Here is a 15,103-nt window from a genome sequence, read left to right as displayed (position 1 = left end):
GCCAGGATTTGGACCAAGCAGTCCAGGGCCAGAGTCCAGGCTGGTAATTGCCAGGCTCTGCGGCCTTCTCTATAAATCCCAGCCTGTGCCAGTGACTCTGGATTCGCCAACCCTCCTGTCCTCGGCCAGCATCATGAGGATCCCCAGGAAAGCAGCACAAAGGGAAGGCATCCTAGAGGGTCCTTTATTTTCTGGACATAGCTTTTCTCTGTGATAAAATCTATTTTTTATTTCTGTGATAAATTCTAAAGTTTCCTAAGAAGGAAACTCTGTAAGCCCCCAAAAGCAGCCAACATCCTGCTTCTGCTGTATGGGTCCTACTCATCTCTCCAGAATCAGAGCAAAAAGCAGAGCATCCTCAGCTCTAAGGGCCTGTATCCTCGTTAGCCCAAGAAAGCTCCAAATCGTGGCAGAAAGCTCAGGCCTCTCCTGAAGGACCCAGGACCTCAGAAGCCCTGAGCTGCTCTCCTAAATGCTTTCACATCTTCTTACTGGAGCCCTCTGCCCTGTTACTAAGGTCAGAACAGGGGCTGTGGGGAGCACAGCACCCCCTTGGTCCCTCTGTACTGAGCTGGTTTACATCTCTGGGCCGTGTGAGGCCTGTCCAATCTTCGACCAGTCTGGCTGAAGGGGGAGGGACAGGGATAGAGTCAAGATTGTCTGGATCAATGACAAGCTACAAATCTGGCCCAGGCCTCCACCTGGAAATCTAAAGCAAAGGATATTATTAAAGTCACAGGTTAAGGATCACTCACTCCACAGCTTCTCATTTAGAAGCCCACAGTGGCGTTCAATGTAAACTCTTCCCAAGAATGCTTTAAAACAGGGGGAGGTTTTTATTAACCAACTTAATTGAGGGCCACTTCTCATTGTGGAAAGCTTTTAAACAGAGGAATGAAAGAGGCCTGGTAGGTGTGTTTTCCAGACACTTGTTTTTCAAACCTGCCACGCTGTCCTGGGGAAATGAAGCACAACTCAAGGGCCTGGTGTGCGTTTCTGCTAATTCTTCAACAGAAACAAACTACCTGATAAGACCTACTTCCCAGCAGCACCAGGAACCCAGCTGAGCATTTCATTCCAGTATTCATTTCAAGGGCCATTAGAAGCAATGGTGGAAAAAATAAGGCTGGCCAAAATAAAGGAAGAAAGACATTTAAATGCCTGCAAACAGGATAGGACTTGGGAAAAGAACAGGTCAATGAAACTGAGGTGTGGGCCGCTCTCAGAAAAGACCAGGTAAAGAGGCATGAAGTGCTGGCACTTGCTGTGATGCATGGAGATGCCTGGAAACATGATGCTGAATGCAGAAGCCAGCGACAAAGGCCATGAAGTGTAGCATCCCATTTATATAAAATGTCCAGGATAGGCAACTCCCACAGAGCTGGAGAGCAATCCAGGGGTTGCGGGGCCTGGCGGAGAAGAAGGCGGAACATGAAATGACTGCTCTGTGGGGACAGGCCTTCCCTCTGGGTGGATGAAAAAGTTTTGGGGGATCCCTGGGTGGCGCAGCAGTTTAGCGCCTGCCTTTGGCCCAGGGCACGATCCTGGAGACCCGGGATCGAATCCCACGTCGGGCTCCCAGTGCATGGAGCCTGCTTCTCCCTCTGCCTGTGTCTCTGCCTCTCTCTCTCTCTCTGTGGGACTATCATAAATAAATAAAAATTAAAAAAAAAAAGTTTTGGAATTAGACAGTGGTGACGGTTGCACAACATTATAAATGTACTTAACGCCACTTAAAATTTAAATTGATTAAACTGGTGAAGATGGCCAATCTTACATTGTGTGTATTGTACTACAGTGAAATGTTAAAAGACACCAGGAACAGGCAGCCCAGGTGGCCCAGCGGTTCAGCACCGCCTTCGGCCCAGGGTGTGATCCTGGAGACCCTGGATCGAGTCCCACGTCGGGCTTCCTGCATGGAGCCTGCTTCTCCCTCTGCCTGTGTCTCTGCCTTTCTCTCTCATGAATAAGTAAATAAAATCTTAACAAAAAAAAAAAAAAAAAAAAGACACCAGGAACTCCAGAGAAAACTTCATCAGCTTCTAACCAAAAGTAATCCCTTCCTCACCTGAGTAAAATTACACATGCTGTAGGCCAAAAAAAATAGTATTTTAGTAATAACGCATTTATTGAGCTAAGCTTTTTTTTTTTTTTTAAGATTTTATTTATTTATTCATGAGAGAGAGAGAGAGAGGCAGAGACACAGGCAGAGGGAGAAGCAGGCTCCATGCAGGGAGCCCGACGTGGGACTCGATCCCAGGGCTCCAGGATCATGTCTGGGGCCAAAGGCAGATGCTTAACCACTGAACCACCCAAGCATCCCTTGAGCTAAGCTTCCCACGTGCACCACACAGTCAAGGACACTTCTCGGGGACACGTCACTTCCCCACACTTGTCCTTAGGAGGGTAGTGGTGGTGTTATCATCAGCCTCATTTCACAGGTGATGAAACTGATGTGCAAGGAAGGTCAAGGAGCTTGCCTAGGTTCCCAGAATAAATAAGGGAAAAGCCAAAGAGTGAACCCAGAGGTAGGGTGACCAGCTAGTTCACACCCACACACATCCTCCCAACCAGGCCTGCACCGCCTCTGAATCACGTGCTCTACTGCAGGAATGTTCTCAGGCCTAGTTTACCACCCTGCCAGCAACGCAGCATTCTTTGGCTACTGAGCCCTAATCCTTTTCAGTGGCCCCTTAGGAACAGGGTTCCCTGAAAACCACAACCAAAAGGCATGCCTCTTAGGAACCATACCACACCTTTACACGCGTAGAGAGCTATTTTCACATGTGCATATGCAAAAATGATTTTATTTTGTTTTACTTACTTCTGAAACAATATAAGGTAAGAGGGTGACCTGTCCTCTTTCATAGAAAAGAAAAGCAAACCTCATAAAGTCTATGGCCAATGTTCAGTCACATACCGGTGCAGGGGCCTGGCTTCCACCCAAGACCCCACTCTGAGGGAAGACCAGCTTTTAACTACCCAGAGATGTAAAGGGTTTTAGCATATGAGTTATTTATATGTAAATGTATATGTATTATTTATATGTAAATAGATGCAAGCAATTACAAATGAAGTCAAATGCTTAACAGAGACAAGAGTAGCTCTTCCCACATTTCAGGGGCACCTGTGGGGTAACCCAGAAGCATCAATAAAAGGTTAATTTTCATTCCTTCCTTGAGGGCTTTGTCACTGGCCCAGCCTCCCATGCCAATAAACTTTAAAAACAGTCACAGAGTTAGAGGTCCCACCTTGCCAGGGCTCTCAGCCCTGCATGACATGACTTTTGGGGCCAAATAATTCTTTGTTGTGCAGAGAGGCTAGCAGCATCCCCGGACTCTCTCCACTAGATGCCGGTAACCACCGCCACACCCATCGTGACAACCACACATGTCCCCAGAGATCACCAAACGTCCTTAGCAGGGCCCCATCTGAGAGTCACTCTCTCGTGTCAGAGATGTATGGCCCCAATAGCTCTAGGAGGCAGGCACCGCACGCCCATTTTACAGGTGAGGAAACAAGCCCAGATGGCAGTGGAAGGTGCCCAGAACACCACACTCCTAGCAAAGGGCCAACACGCAGGAGAAACCCCAACACACTCACCCATGCTGTGGAGACAGAATGAGAACCCAAGGGACAGAACCACTTTCTAGGTCTGTGGCCCTAGGAAAACAGATGGAGGGCCTGAAGCCTCCTCCTGGTATTCAGTACTCAACCCCAAAGAAAATATGCTCTGCTGGCTCTGCCCCTAAGGGCAGGCCCAACAACGTCGGAAAGTCTGAAGGGCCTCTTTACTCACAAAGCACCCTGCAAGCTGGGTGCAGGCACGACCTGAGAATAAACGCTTAAACGCTTTACCTACAAACATAAGATCATGGCCACAAGAACCTGAAATATATATATATATTTTTAAGATTTTATTTATTTATTCATGAGAGACACAGAGAGAGAGGCAGAGACATAGGCAGAGGGAGAAGCAGGCTCCATGCGGGAAGCCCGACGTGGGACTCGATCCCGGGTCTCCAGGATCAGGCCCTGGGCTGAAGGCGGCGCTAAACCGCTGGGCCACCTACGCTGCCCCTGAACCTGAAATATTTTTAATGTGCATTTTTCAGGAATTCTGATTACTTTTATGAAATACATCCATATGTTCCCTCGTGTTTGTTTCTTTCCTGTTTAGAAATCACTGTAGCTGCTAGAGATGGACGAAATCCAGGGACATCAAGCTTCGAAAGGCCAACTGACCTCCATCCTTCCTTCCACGAAACTTCACCAAGCACCTCTATCTCACCAGATGCAAGGATACAGTCAGTGGAGAGATCCCTCCTCTTTATGGGTTTACAGGTTTGTGGGCAGTGGAACATGTACATAAAGGCATCAACTATTCTAACTGTGAGACAAAGGCAAAACAAGCAGGCCTGTTTTGGTCAAAGAAATGAAGAAGGAGGGTGAATGGATATCTCAGACGTTTAAGCATCTGCCTTTGGCTCAAGTCATGATCCCAGGGTCCTGGGATGGAGCCCCGCGTCTGACTGTCTGACTCTCTGCTCAGTGGGGAGCCTGCTTCTCCCTCTCCCTCTGCCTGCCACTCTGCCTACTTGTGCTCTCTGTCAAATAAATAAATAAAATCTTTTTTTTTTATTTAATAAAAAAAAAATCTTTGAGGAAAAAAAAAAAGCCTCTCATATAGGGCTGGAAGTAAGTGCTCCAGAAGATTTGCTATAATTATGAAAATCACTGATCTTGGGCAGGTCTCTGGGGAAATCTGAAGACTCCTCCCCACCTCTTTTGTACACCATCCAGCCACGACCATCTCAGGGGTGGTCTTTACAGAAGAGCCTAAAGAAGTTAGGCTCTTTACAGGGACCCGGTCCTGGGCAGGCCAGACACGAGGCAACCAGTGGCTCTAATCCCTCCACCACTCCCCACCGCCCCGCTTCCTCCTCACCCTACACCCTCACCATACCCAAATTCCCCCCTAAAAAATTCACAGATGGCTCAGGGCAGCAAGGCTGAGCTCATCCGCCTACATCTGGAACAAAGGGGCTCAAGCCCCAAACCAGAAACTCACAAGTAAAAGAAATCTTAAATTTGGTAAAATCTGCCCTGCAGTCTCTTTGCATACTACTCTTATCTCTCCTCCCATTCCTTCTCTCCCAGTTCCTCTCCAACTCCTAAAGCTTTCACTGTAATCACACTCTCAGTAAACTTTCCAGGTTTTTGATATTAGATTAGGGCAAGGAGAGAGGCTAAGCAACTTTTCAGCTGCTGCTGCATAATTCTAAGTGAGTCACTGTTTTTAATAAGAAGGATAAAAATCTCCTAGGCAAAAAAAAAAAAAAAAAAAAAAAAATTTAAGCGATCAATACAGCTACAATGAAGCTCTGGGATATATATTAATTTATAGGATATACTAGAAGCTCTTCACTTGATAAATGGCTTTAATAACTGGGCCATTTATTTTTCCTTTCAAATGAAGTCCAAAGAGGCCAGCTGTTTAGAGTCTGAAATTCTGAGATGGAATCCCCAAACTCCCACTCGGTACCCGACTCTACACCTCACCAGGTTCCTGCCCTGGAAAATAGGACTAACAACATTGATATCACAGGATCCTTGAGTGGAGTCCTGGCCCCAGGAGGTCCTCTCCCTTATACAGACTACAGATTTGCAAGGGAAAGTGGAAGGCCTGTTTCAAATGCAATAAAATGCAAGGATAGAGAGCTGGGGGAGGGAGGGGGCGTCAGAGGTAAAATCCAAGAGAATTACCAAAGCCAAAACTAGAAAACCTTGGTCACCTTCCCTCAGTCCTCTGTGACTAAGGCAAGATAAGCAACAGTGAAAGATTATTAATAATAAAGGGGCTTTATAGTGCTTTAAAAAAACCACACTACATAGTAACAACCTGAACCATTGTGTAGTAAGCAGAAACCCCTTCAATTGGGTGGCAGGGAATAAACTGGTCCCTTTAAACAAAGAGGCTGGGACGCCTGGGTGGCTCAGCAGTTGAGTGGCTGCCTTTGGCTCAGGGTGTGATCCTGGAGTCCTGGGATCGAGTCCCACATTGGGCTCCCTGCATGGAGCCTGCTTCTCCCTCTGCCTCTCTCTCTCTCTCATGAATAAATAAAATATTTTTAAAAAAATAATATAAAATAAACAAAGACGCTGCCAGCCAGGCTGGCAGAAATGATCCATGTCTGTGGCAAATGCCCTGTGCTCTAATCCCAAACACGTTACTTCCATGGGACAACCCTCCACCGAGTTCCCTACAAATGTTCCCTGGAGCTGATCCTTCTCAGGTTGAAATATTGCGCTACAACCCACTGTAGTAATGAACACACACTCACTAACCCTGTTTTAAACTCATCTTTACTAATTATAGCCCCATAGGGCCTCGAAGCCCTCACTACCTGTAATTTTAGGAGCTTGAGGTAATTGCTATGCAGCAAAGGTTTGTTTTTGTCGAAAGTACCACATAAATAAGAACCGAATGCGCACAGCTTTATTTTGCTCCAGAATGTCCAACACTGAATTTTGTTTTTAATTTCTTACCCAACAACCAATTATCTACAGAAACTGAGAAGTTTGCAGAGCTTGCAGAAATGTGGAGCTCTGTCTCTCTCACTTGGGATGTGGGATCCATTCAGAGTCTGAACAGCTTAATCTACCCTCTCCATTAAAAAGCAAAACAGAACAAAAAACCCGTAAGATTCCATAAAATGTCCCTTGCGATGACAAGCCCACAGTGGTCTTCCATCTAACATTACCCATCACCTCGTAAAGGGAAAATGAGAAATCAATACAGACCTAAGAGGACTGGATGTTAGAAAAATAGGGCACTGAAGACACCCTTTCTTCGTCAGCTCTGCTGGAGCACACGGAGCAGTAGAAAACACTCAATGCTCTCAAACCTCAACTCTGCTACTTCCTTACAGCGCTGTGAGCTACCACAGGAACCGGTTCCTCGCTGGGCCTCACCTTCCTCACTGTAAGGTGAAGACACTGCCCCCTGCCTCCCGAGTAGGTACAGATTCAGAGCTACAGAAGACCAATACCCGGCACTTGGGAGGAGGTCAAATGGTAACTCCTCTTATAACCCTGGGGCTATTAGCCCAATGGGTCAGATGTTTGGAAACCACCTTTTGAAGGGAAAAATAGTGGAAAGTCCAATTTTCGGGCTGTCCAAGGAAATGTGAGCCAGGGTGACAACAGAACGATAAAGAATGAACGCATGCCACATGGATGCTGGCTGGAGCTTGCAGACAGGAGCCAAATCACTGACTTACTCCAAGTACCACCGCTGCCTCTTTAACATAGCACCATGTACTCTCCTACCCGCTCCACTGCGGGGGTCGTCACCACCAATGAAGCTTATTTTGCCAGTTACCATCATTTTTTTTTTAAGATTTTATGTGTTTATTCATGAGAGATAGAGAGAGAGAGGCAGAGACACAGGCAGAGGGAGAAGCAGGCTCCATGCAGGGAGCCCGACGTGGGACTCGATCTCGGGGCCTCCAGGATCACGCCCTGGGCCACAGGCAGGCGCTAAACCTCTGAGCCACCCAGGGATCCCCTGCCAGTTACCATCATGCCAAAAATGGATCCAGCCACATTCTCCACCTTCTCCCCAACCCCAGGTAACACCCCTGTACCACTGGCTTGGTTAAGCGCTCCTCCAAAAAAAATGCATCTGCAGAATCTGGCCTCTTCTTTCCTCACTCCCCACTACCTCTCTGCCAGATGTCCCCTTTCTGTCAACAAGTACTGAAGTCAGTCATTTAAAACTTCATGTCCAGGGGCACCTGGCTCAGCTGGTTAAGTCTGACTCTTGATCTCAGCTCTCAGATCTTGATCTCAGGGTCATGAGTTCAAGCCCCATTTTGGGCTCCACACTGGGTGTGGAGCCTACTTTAAAAAAGAAAACACGAAGAAAGAAAAAGAAAAAAAAAAAAAAAAAAAAGAAAACACGGAATGCCTGGTGACTCAGTGGTTGAGCGTCTGTCTTCAGCTCAGGGCGTGATCCTGAAGTCCCGGGATCGAGTCTCACATCGCGGGCTCCCTGCATGGAGCCCGCTTCCCCCTCTGCCTGTGTCTCTGCCTCTGTGTGTGTGTGTGTGTGTGTCTCATGAATAAATAAATAAAATCTTAAAAAAAAAAAAAAAGAAAAAAGAAAACAGGGCAGCCCCGATGGCCCAGCAGTTTGGCGCCGCCTTAGGCCAGGGTGTGATCCTGAAGACCTGGGATCGAGTCCCACGTCGGGCTCCTGGTGCATGGAGCCTGCTTCTCCCTCTGCCTGTGTCTCTGCCTCTCTGTGTGTGTGTCTGTCATGAATAAATAAATAAATTTTTTTAAAAAAATCTTGATGTAAAATCTAAATAAATTGTGGGGCACTTGAGTGGCTCAGTGGTTGAGAGTCTGCCTTTGGCTCAGGTTGTGATCCCAGGATCCTGGGATCAAGTCCCGCATCCGGCTCCCCACAGGGAGCCTGCTTCTCCCTCTGCCTATGTCTCTGCCTCTTTCTGTCTCTCATGAATAAATAAATTAAATCTTAAAAAAAAAAAAAAAACTAAATAAATTCTAATTTAAACCTCAGCAAAGCTTCCCTTGGGCCCGCTGTGCCAATGAACTGAGAAGCTATTTATCCGGGTGAGGCTAGCTGGCTGCCCCTCATAGTGTATTCATTGTCATTGTAAGAGCTCCCAAGTCCCCGTAAGCCAAGGTGTTCATCCCCATCAGACTCTGAGCTCCAAAAGTCAGGGACTGTACCTTGTTTTCACCAAGAACTCAATGAGGGAACGCGAAGCTTTGCTGGACGAACACTGGGGCAAACAAATGACCAACAAGAACCTGGTGTGAATTTCAGATGAAGCCCTGGGATACCAGCTCGGGGGACTGACAGTGGACAGTGCCTGGAGGAGAAAAGAAAAGACAGGCTAGAACGAGCCAGGGCACTGGACGGGAAACTCCAATAAAGCTTCCCCTCCCTGAGAGCCAGTCAACCGTGGGGACATTCCCGTCACATCCCTTTTTTTTTTTCCTTTTCCATTTTCAGAGTCTTCATGTCATCATTTGTTTCTTGATAACAGCAATGTCATGCGACAAAATAAAGTAAGCACTTGGCCATTCAGGGAAAATTACCCAATATTCAATTGCCTTGAACTTTGTTTTTCTCCGCTGGTGCCAACCTCTTAGCCATTGCACTGCCCGGGTCAGAGAGGGCAAAGAAAGGAAAGGCACAAAATCAGTTGGTGTTTTGGGGTTTTTTTTTAAAGGTCGATGGCATCTCTTCAATAAATGGGTTTCGGGGGAAAGGGAGTTAAGGAAGCCATCACGTTTCTTTACCTACCCCACATCCCAACAGTACAAGCGAGTTAAACGTCCCTACTTAAAGAAAAAAACCAAACTTCTTTCCCCTATAGGGTAGTCTCCTCGTAACAAATCAAAGATTACTCTTCTGAGTGTCATATACCCTTTTGCTAAATGAAGAAGCCCCTTGCTAACATTCCTCACATTTTTCTTCACTCACTTGCAATCATTTTAGAATATCAGAGCTGCAACCCCAAAGTGAGAAACCAATAAATCTGTTTAGATCCACAGGTACATGCACTTTTCCTTTCTTACTTTTTTTTTGGGGGGGGGGAAGGAAGGGGGTCCAGAATGCACTATTCTATTCACAGTGTAACTACTTTTCAGATAGGAAGAGTTCAACAGCATCCTCAAATAAACATTTTCCCCCAAAATGGCAACAAGGCTAGAAAGGTTACAAGCCATGCAGTACTACACAATACCAAAATAAGGCAGGCTTCATTTTGTTGGCCTGGTCCAAGGAGGGGGGGGGGGGGGAAAACCCAACAGTGGGAAAACAATTTCCATATGGTCTTGTTCCCCAAAGGTTGAGGATTCAGGTCAGGGGCCACCCTGTGAGACCATGCACTCCACATAACCTCCATTCTCAAGCCAAGACAATTAAGACCGCTCCCACAGCTGCCCCACTTCCAGCAATTGAACACAGTGATAGGAGCAGGGTATGGTAGTAGAAGGTGGGAAAAGAAAATCCAACTGCTAAAACTACACAATTTTTTACTTTTCAAAATGAATGTTCTTTTGACTCGTGTTACGGGCTAGAAATGAACTCAAAACGTTTCTCCACCCCTGGAGAGCATTCTCTTAAAAGTCACCCCAATCCTAAGAAAAATGTGAAACAGAGCGCCATTCAGCACGGAAGAAAAAATGAAAGCCACTGGTTTGTGGTCAGAGAGCAATATCCAGGTGGGAATCTAATACAAACATCACACCTAGATACAACAGAAAATTAACCAAGATCCAAGCAGACTGTCACAATAGTATGGACACTGAGAACACACTTTCTTAATAAAATGTATATGATCAAATTCAGCATATATGTGTGTGTATATATATATCCATATTCAATTTTTTCTTAGTCTTATTTCCCTATCATTTTTAAGCCCATCCCAAACGTGGCTAAAGACTCACCTCAGCTGTGCATTGCTACTGTGAGGCACCAATTCCGTAATTCAAATACAACTCTATCAACAAGAAATAGACACGGTGTTGTATCTGCTGGGCTTAATCCCACAACCAGAATAAGCTTAAGTCACAATGCACACACATTAATACAAAAAATCAACCACAAAACCTTAAGGATCTTGTTAGCTTGCTCTCTTGAAGGACAAATCCCAACACGCAAAATCATGATCCGTGGCAGGGGGGTCTCCAAAAGCTAATAGAGCTCTAAAGTACTTTTCCTCCTTTTAATCTGAAATCCTTTCCAAGTAGGACGTTACACTATCACTTTGTTTTCCCTGAGCAGGACAACCCTGTATTATAACCTTGATCCTGTAAGGACTCCGTGGCTTTAATTCCTACACTCCCACCTCCTTAACACAAAGTGCTCTGGCAATATTTACTGTAAACAGAAGGGCACAAGAAACAAAGCATATTCCAGAGAAAGACACCACCTGCATGCAGTCCTGGGTTGGCAAGCCCCAGGCAGCGGGCTCTCCAGGTGTGGAGGCGGCCTACAGAAGGTAAAGTCAAGAGTGCCTGAGCGGAGCGGAGCTTAGCACTGATCTCCCCTCGCAGTTCAAAACGTGGCTGTGGGAGCAAGCCCCAAGGCCAAGGTCCTCAACGCGGCCGCACAGGAGAATCACCCGGCTTCTTAGCTGCGCTGCCCAGGCTGCCCCCACCCCTACCCAAGCACTGAATGGGGATCTCTACAAGTGGGGCCGAGGCATCAGTATTTAAAAGAAAAAAAAAAAACCCTCTAGACGTGCAGTCCAGTTGGAGAACCATCGCCCCCAAAGAAGTCCCGCTGTGTTCCGCACGGCGCGCTGTGAGCAGCGATGAAGGCACCGCTCCTCGGGGCGAAGGGGGCGCGGACCGTACGCTCCCAAAGTTGCTGAAAGCCCCACCGCGGTAGCCAAGCACCTGTCCGGAGGCCAAAGGGTGATGATGCAACTTGCAAAAGTCCCTTGGAAAGCGAGGCTCTGCGCCCCGGGACCGGCGGGGGAGACCTGCCCGGCCCGGCCCGCCGCAGCCCCTCCCGGCCCCCGACCGTCCCGCAGGGAAACCAAGTCCGGCGGGGCGGGCCGGGGGTGCGGGGGCGCGGGCGGGGGCGAAGGCTGCCCACGCCGCTGCCCCGCAGGGAGGCGGGCCCGGGCCCCCGCAGCCCCCCGCAGCCCGGGAGGGGAGCCCCCCACCCCGCCGCGCCCCCCGCGCCCCCGCCCGCCTCACTCACCGCCGCCGCCGCCGCGCAGGTCCCGCTCCCGCCGCAGCCTGCAGAGCCCGGCCCGAGCGCAGGGGCGCCGCGCAGCCCGGAGGCCGGGGAGCCCCGCCCCGCCCCGCCCGCCCGCCCGCCGCGGAGGAGGGGCAGGGGCCGCGCGGGCCCGAGCAGCGCCCCCACCGCCCGCCCGCGCCGCGCCGCCCTCCCCCCGCCCCGCAGCCGACGCTCTCCCGCCCCCGGCCGCCCCCCGGGGTGTCCTTCTCCTCCAAACCTCCAACTTCCCGGCTTCCCGCCCCACCCCCCCGCCCGTCTCCTCCCGCCGCCCCGAGCCCGGGTTTCCCTTCACCTGCAGCCCTTTTAACCCCAACCCTGGCAGACGTTGTTTTCCACCGCAACCAACTCTGCAAATATTTATTGAGCACCTACTACGTCTAGACACCGCTGGAGGGTCCGATGATAAGTGCCACTTACAATCTAACAATAATAAAAGTTTCTCCGTGCTAGGGAGGCAGGGGAGTGGGGGGAGGAGCCACCCCCACCCCTACCCGGCCACCAGGTCACACAGCTGAAGGTCTCTTTTTTTTTTTTTTTAAGACTTTATTTATTTATTAGAAGCAGAGACACAGGCAGAGGGAGAAGCAGGCTCCACGCAGGGAGCCCGACGTGGGACTCGATCCCGGGGCTCCAGGATCATGCCCTGGGCCGAAGGCGGTGTTAAACCGCTGAGCCACCGGGGCTGCCCCAGCTGGAGGGTTTTTTTTTTTTTTTAAGATTTTATTTATTTATTCATAGACAGAGAGAGAGAGAGGCAGAGGGAGAAGCAGGCTCCACGCAGGGAGCCCGATGTGGGACTCGATCCCGGGGCTCCAGGATCACACCCCGCACTGCAGGCAGCGCCAAACCGCTGTGCCACCGGGGCTGCCCCAGCTGAAGGTCTTAAGACTGGGATTGGAAACCAGATCTGGAGCATCTAGTTTAGGCCCATTCCAGGGGAAACTGCAGGATGCCCCAGACCAGCTGGGAGAGCTTGAGGCTAAGTATGAAATGAGGAACTGGGATGCCCACCCCACCAGGTTGTGAAGGTTGCCTGAGAAAACAAGGAAATGTCACACACACAATCTGTACTTAGTACATCAATGGTTGCTGACACACTGAATGAAGTGGACGCTTGAAAATTCACTAATTTCAAGTAACGATATAAAAAGGCTTTAAAAAGAAATAGTAAATGGGAGAAAATATTTGCCATTTATATATCTGATAAGGGACTAGCATCCAAAAAATATATAAAGAACTCCTACAACTCAATAACAGAAAAACCCAGACAAGCTGAGCTGATTGTAAAATGAGCAGAGGATCTGAATAGACGTTTTTCCAGACACACAGATGGCCAACAGATACATGAAGAGGTGCTCAACATCACTATGCAAAGGGCATCAGGGAGATGCAAATCAAAACCACGGTGAGTTATCGCCTCACACCTGTTAGAATGGCTATTCTCAAAAAGACAAGAAATAACTGTTGGAATGGATGTAGACAAAAGAGAACCCTTGTACATTGTTGGAAATGTTAATTGGTGCAACCATTACGAAAAACAGTATGGTAGTTCTTCCAAAAATCATAAGTAGAACTACTATATCATCCAGCAATTCCACTTTGGGGTATTTATCTGAAGAAAATGAAGACACTAACTCAAAAAGATACCTGCACCCCCATGTTCATTGGTCCATTGAGTGGATGGATGAAGTGTCCATTGGTGGATGGATGGATAAGGAAAATGTGACATATATGTTACATATACAAATGTGTATATTTCCGTTAAAAAAAAAAAAAAGACAAATCTTGCCATTTGCAATAACATGGATGGACCTTGAGGGCATTATGCTCAGTGAGGTAGGTCAGAGAAAGACACTACCATATGATCTCACTTATATGTGGAATCCAAAAAAAAAAAGGAGCTCATGGACACAGAGAACAGATTGATGGATGGGGGGGTGGAAAGTGGGGGCTGACAAAATGGTTGAAAGGAGCCAAAAGGTACAAACATCCAGTTATTACATAAATAAGTCATGAGGATATAATATACAGCATGGTAACTAGAGTTAATACTATATCGCATATTTGAGGGTTGCTAAAAGACTAAATCTTAAAAGTTCTCACCACACACAAATCTTTGTAACTGGATGTTAACTAGACTTATTGTGGTGATCATCTCACAACACAAATATTGAATCATTATGTTGTGGGCATACTAGAAAGGCGAAGGGGGCCAGATAGATGTCTTTGAAAAGGCATCAAATACCAAAAGTAGGGCAGCCCGGGTGGCTCAGCGTTTTAGTGCTGCCTTCAGCCCAGGGCCTGATCCTGGAGACCGGGATCAAGTCCCACGTTGGGCTCCCAGCATGGAGCCTGCTTCTCTCTATCTCTCTCATGAATAAATAAATAAGAAATCTTTACAAAAAATACCAAGGGTAGGGGGCTCAAGTTAACCAAACGGTATTTGGACACTGCAAAACCGTTAGAAGAGAACTTGCATCCTAAGAAGGGAAGGCGTTTAAATGGCCCTGGAGACCAGGAATGGCAGAAACCTGCAGCCCAGGAACGAGCAAAGCAATGAGGAGGGTTTGCAGCAGGACAGGACAGGGACGAAATTTCCAGAGAAGAAGCCACAGGATGTGGGAAGCCACAGGACTTGTGCGCAGGGAAGGATTGGTACAAACTGAGGTTCCCAGGCCCATGGCTTGGAGCACCAGAAATAAGGATGATTTTCTATGAGAGCTTTGGAAGGCTCAGTGGCTATGAGGTAATGATGGCAGAGGAAATATCCCGCAGGCAGCAGGGGGTTGGGGCAAAATGTGGAGGGCTAGATGGGAGCAACAACCAAGTGCAGGGTAGAGTAAGGGCCAGACTAGGTGCCAGGAGAGAAGAGTGTAGTGCCCTCGGTTAGGGCAGAGGGGACTGAAGGCAGCAGCCAAAGTAGGAGAGAGCCAGCCTCTCAGGCAGACCCAGGGAAGTCTTTGATGGGCTACCCATGGGTGAGTGTGGTTCATGGAGGAGAGCCTGCTGCTGAATGTCATTAATCTTATTTCTTCCCTAGATCCTTACACAAGGAGCTCTAGAAAGTATGTGCTCAGTAAATATTTGTTAAGTGTCTAAAAAGCATTAATCAGGGGCACCTGGGTGGCTCAGTCGGTTAGCGTCTGACTTTGGCTCATGCCATGATCCCAGTCCAGGGATCCAGCCGAGCCCCGCATCAGGCTACGTGCTCAGTGGAGAGTCTGCTTTTCCTTCTTGCCCTGCTACTCGCCCCCCACCCTTGCTTCCCCACTCAGGCGCAAGCTCTCTCTCTCTCTTTCAAATAAATAA

The 15,103-nt window shown here is 48.2% G+C and overlaps 1 protein-coding gene across 1 annotated transcript in view; it reads right to left on the bottom strand.

The window, feature by feature from the left end:
* The window catches only part of CGNL1 (cingulin like 1), a 166,187-nt gene extending 154,372 nt beyond the window's left edge, over positions 1 to 11,815 (bottom strand). The window contains 2 exon segments of the mRNA XM_038580532.1: positions 8,764 to 8,906; positions 11,756 to 11,815. The gene's annotated coding sequence lies outside the window, so the exon portion shown is untranslated.
* Between the last annotated feature and the right edge of the window lie 3,288 nt (positions 11,816 to 15,103).

This window comes from Canis lupus, chromosome 30 (genome assembly GCF_011100685.1).
Source record: "Canis lupus familiaris isolate Mischka breed German Shepherd chromosome 30, alternate assembly UU_Cfam_GSD_1.0, whole genome shotgun sequence".
NCBI lineage: Eukaryota > Metazoa > Chordata > Mammalia > Carnivora > Canidae > Canis > Canis lupus.
This window is presented reverse-complemented; position numbering and strand designations above follow the sequence as displayed.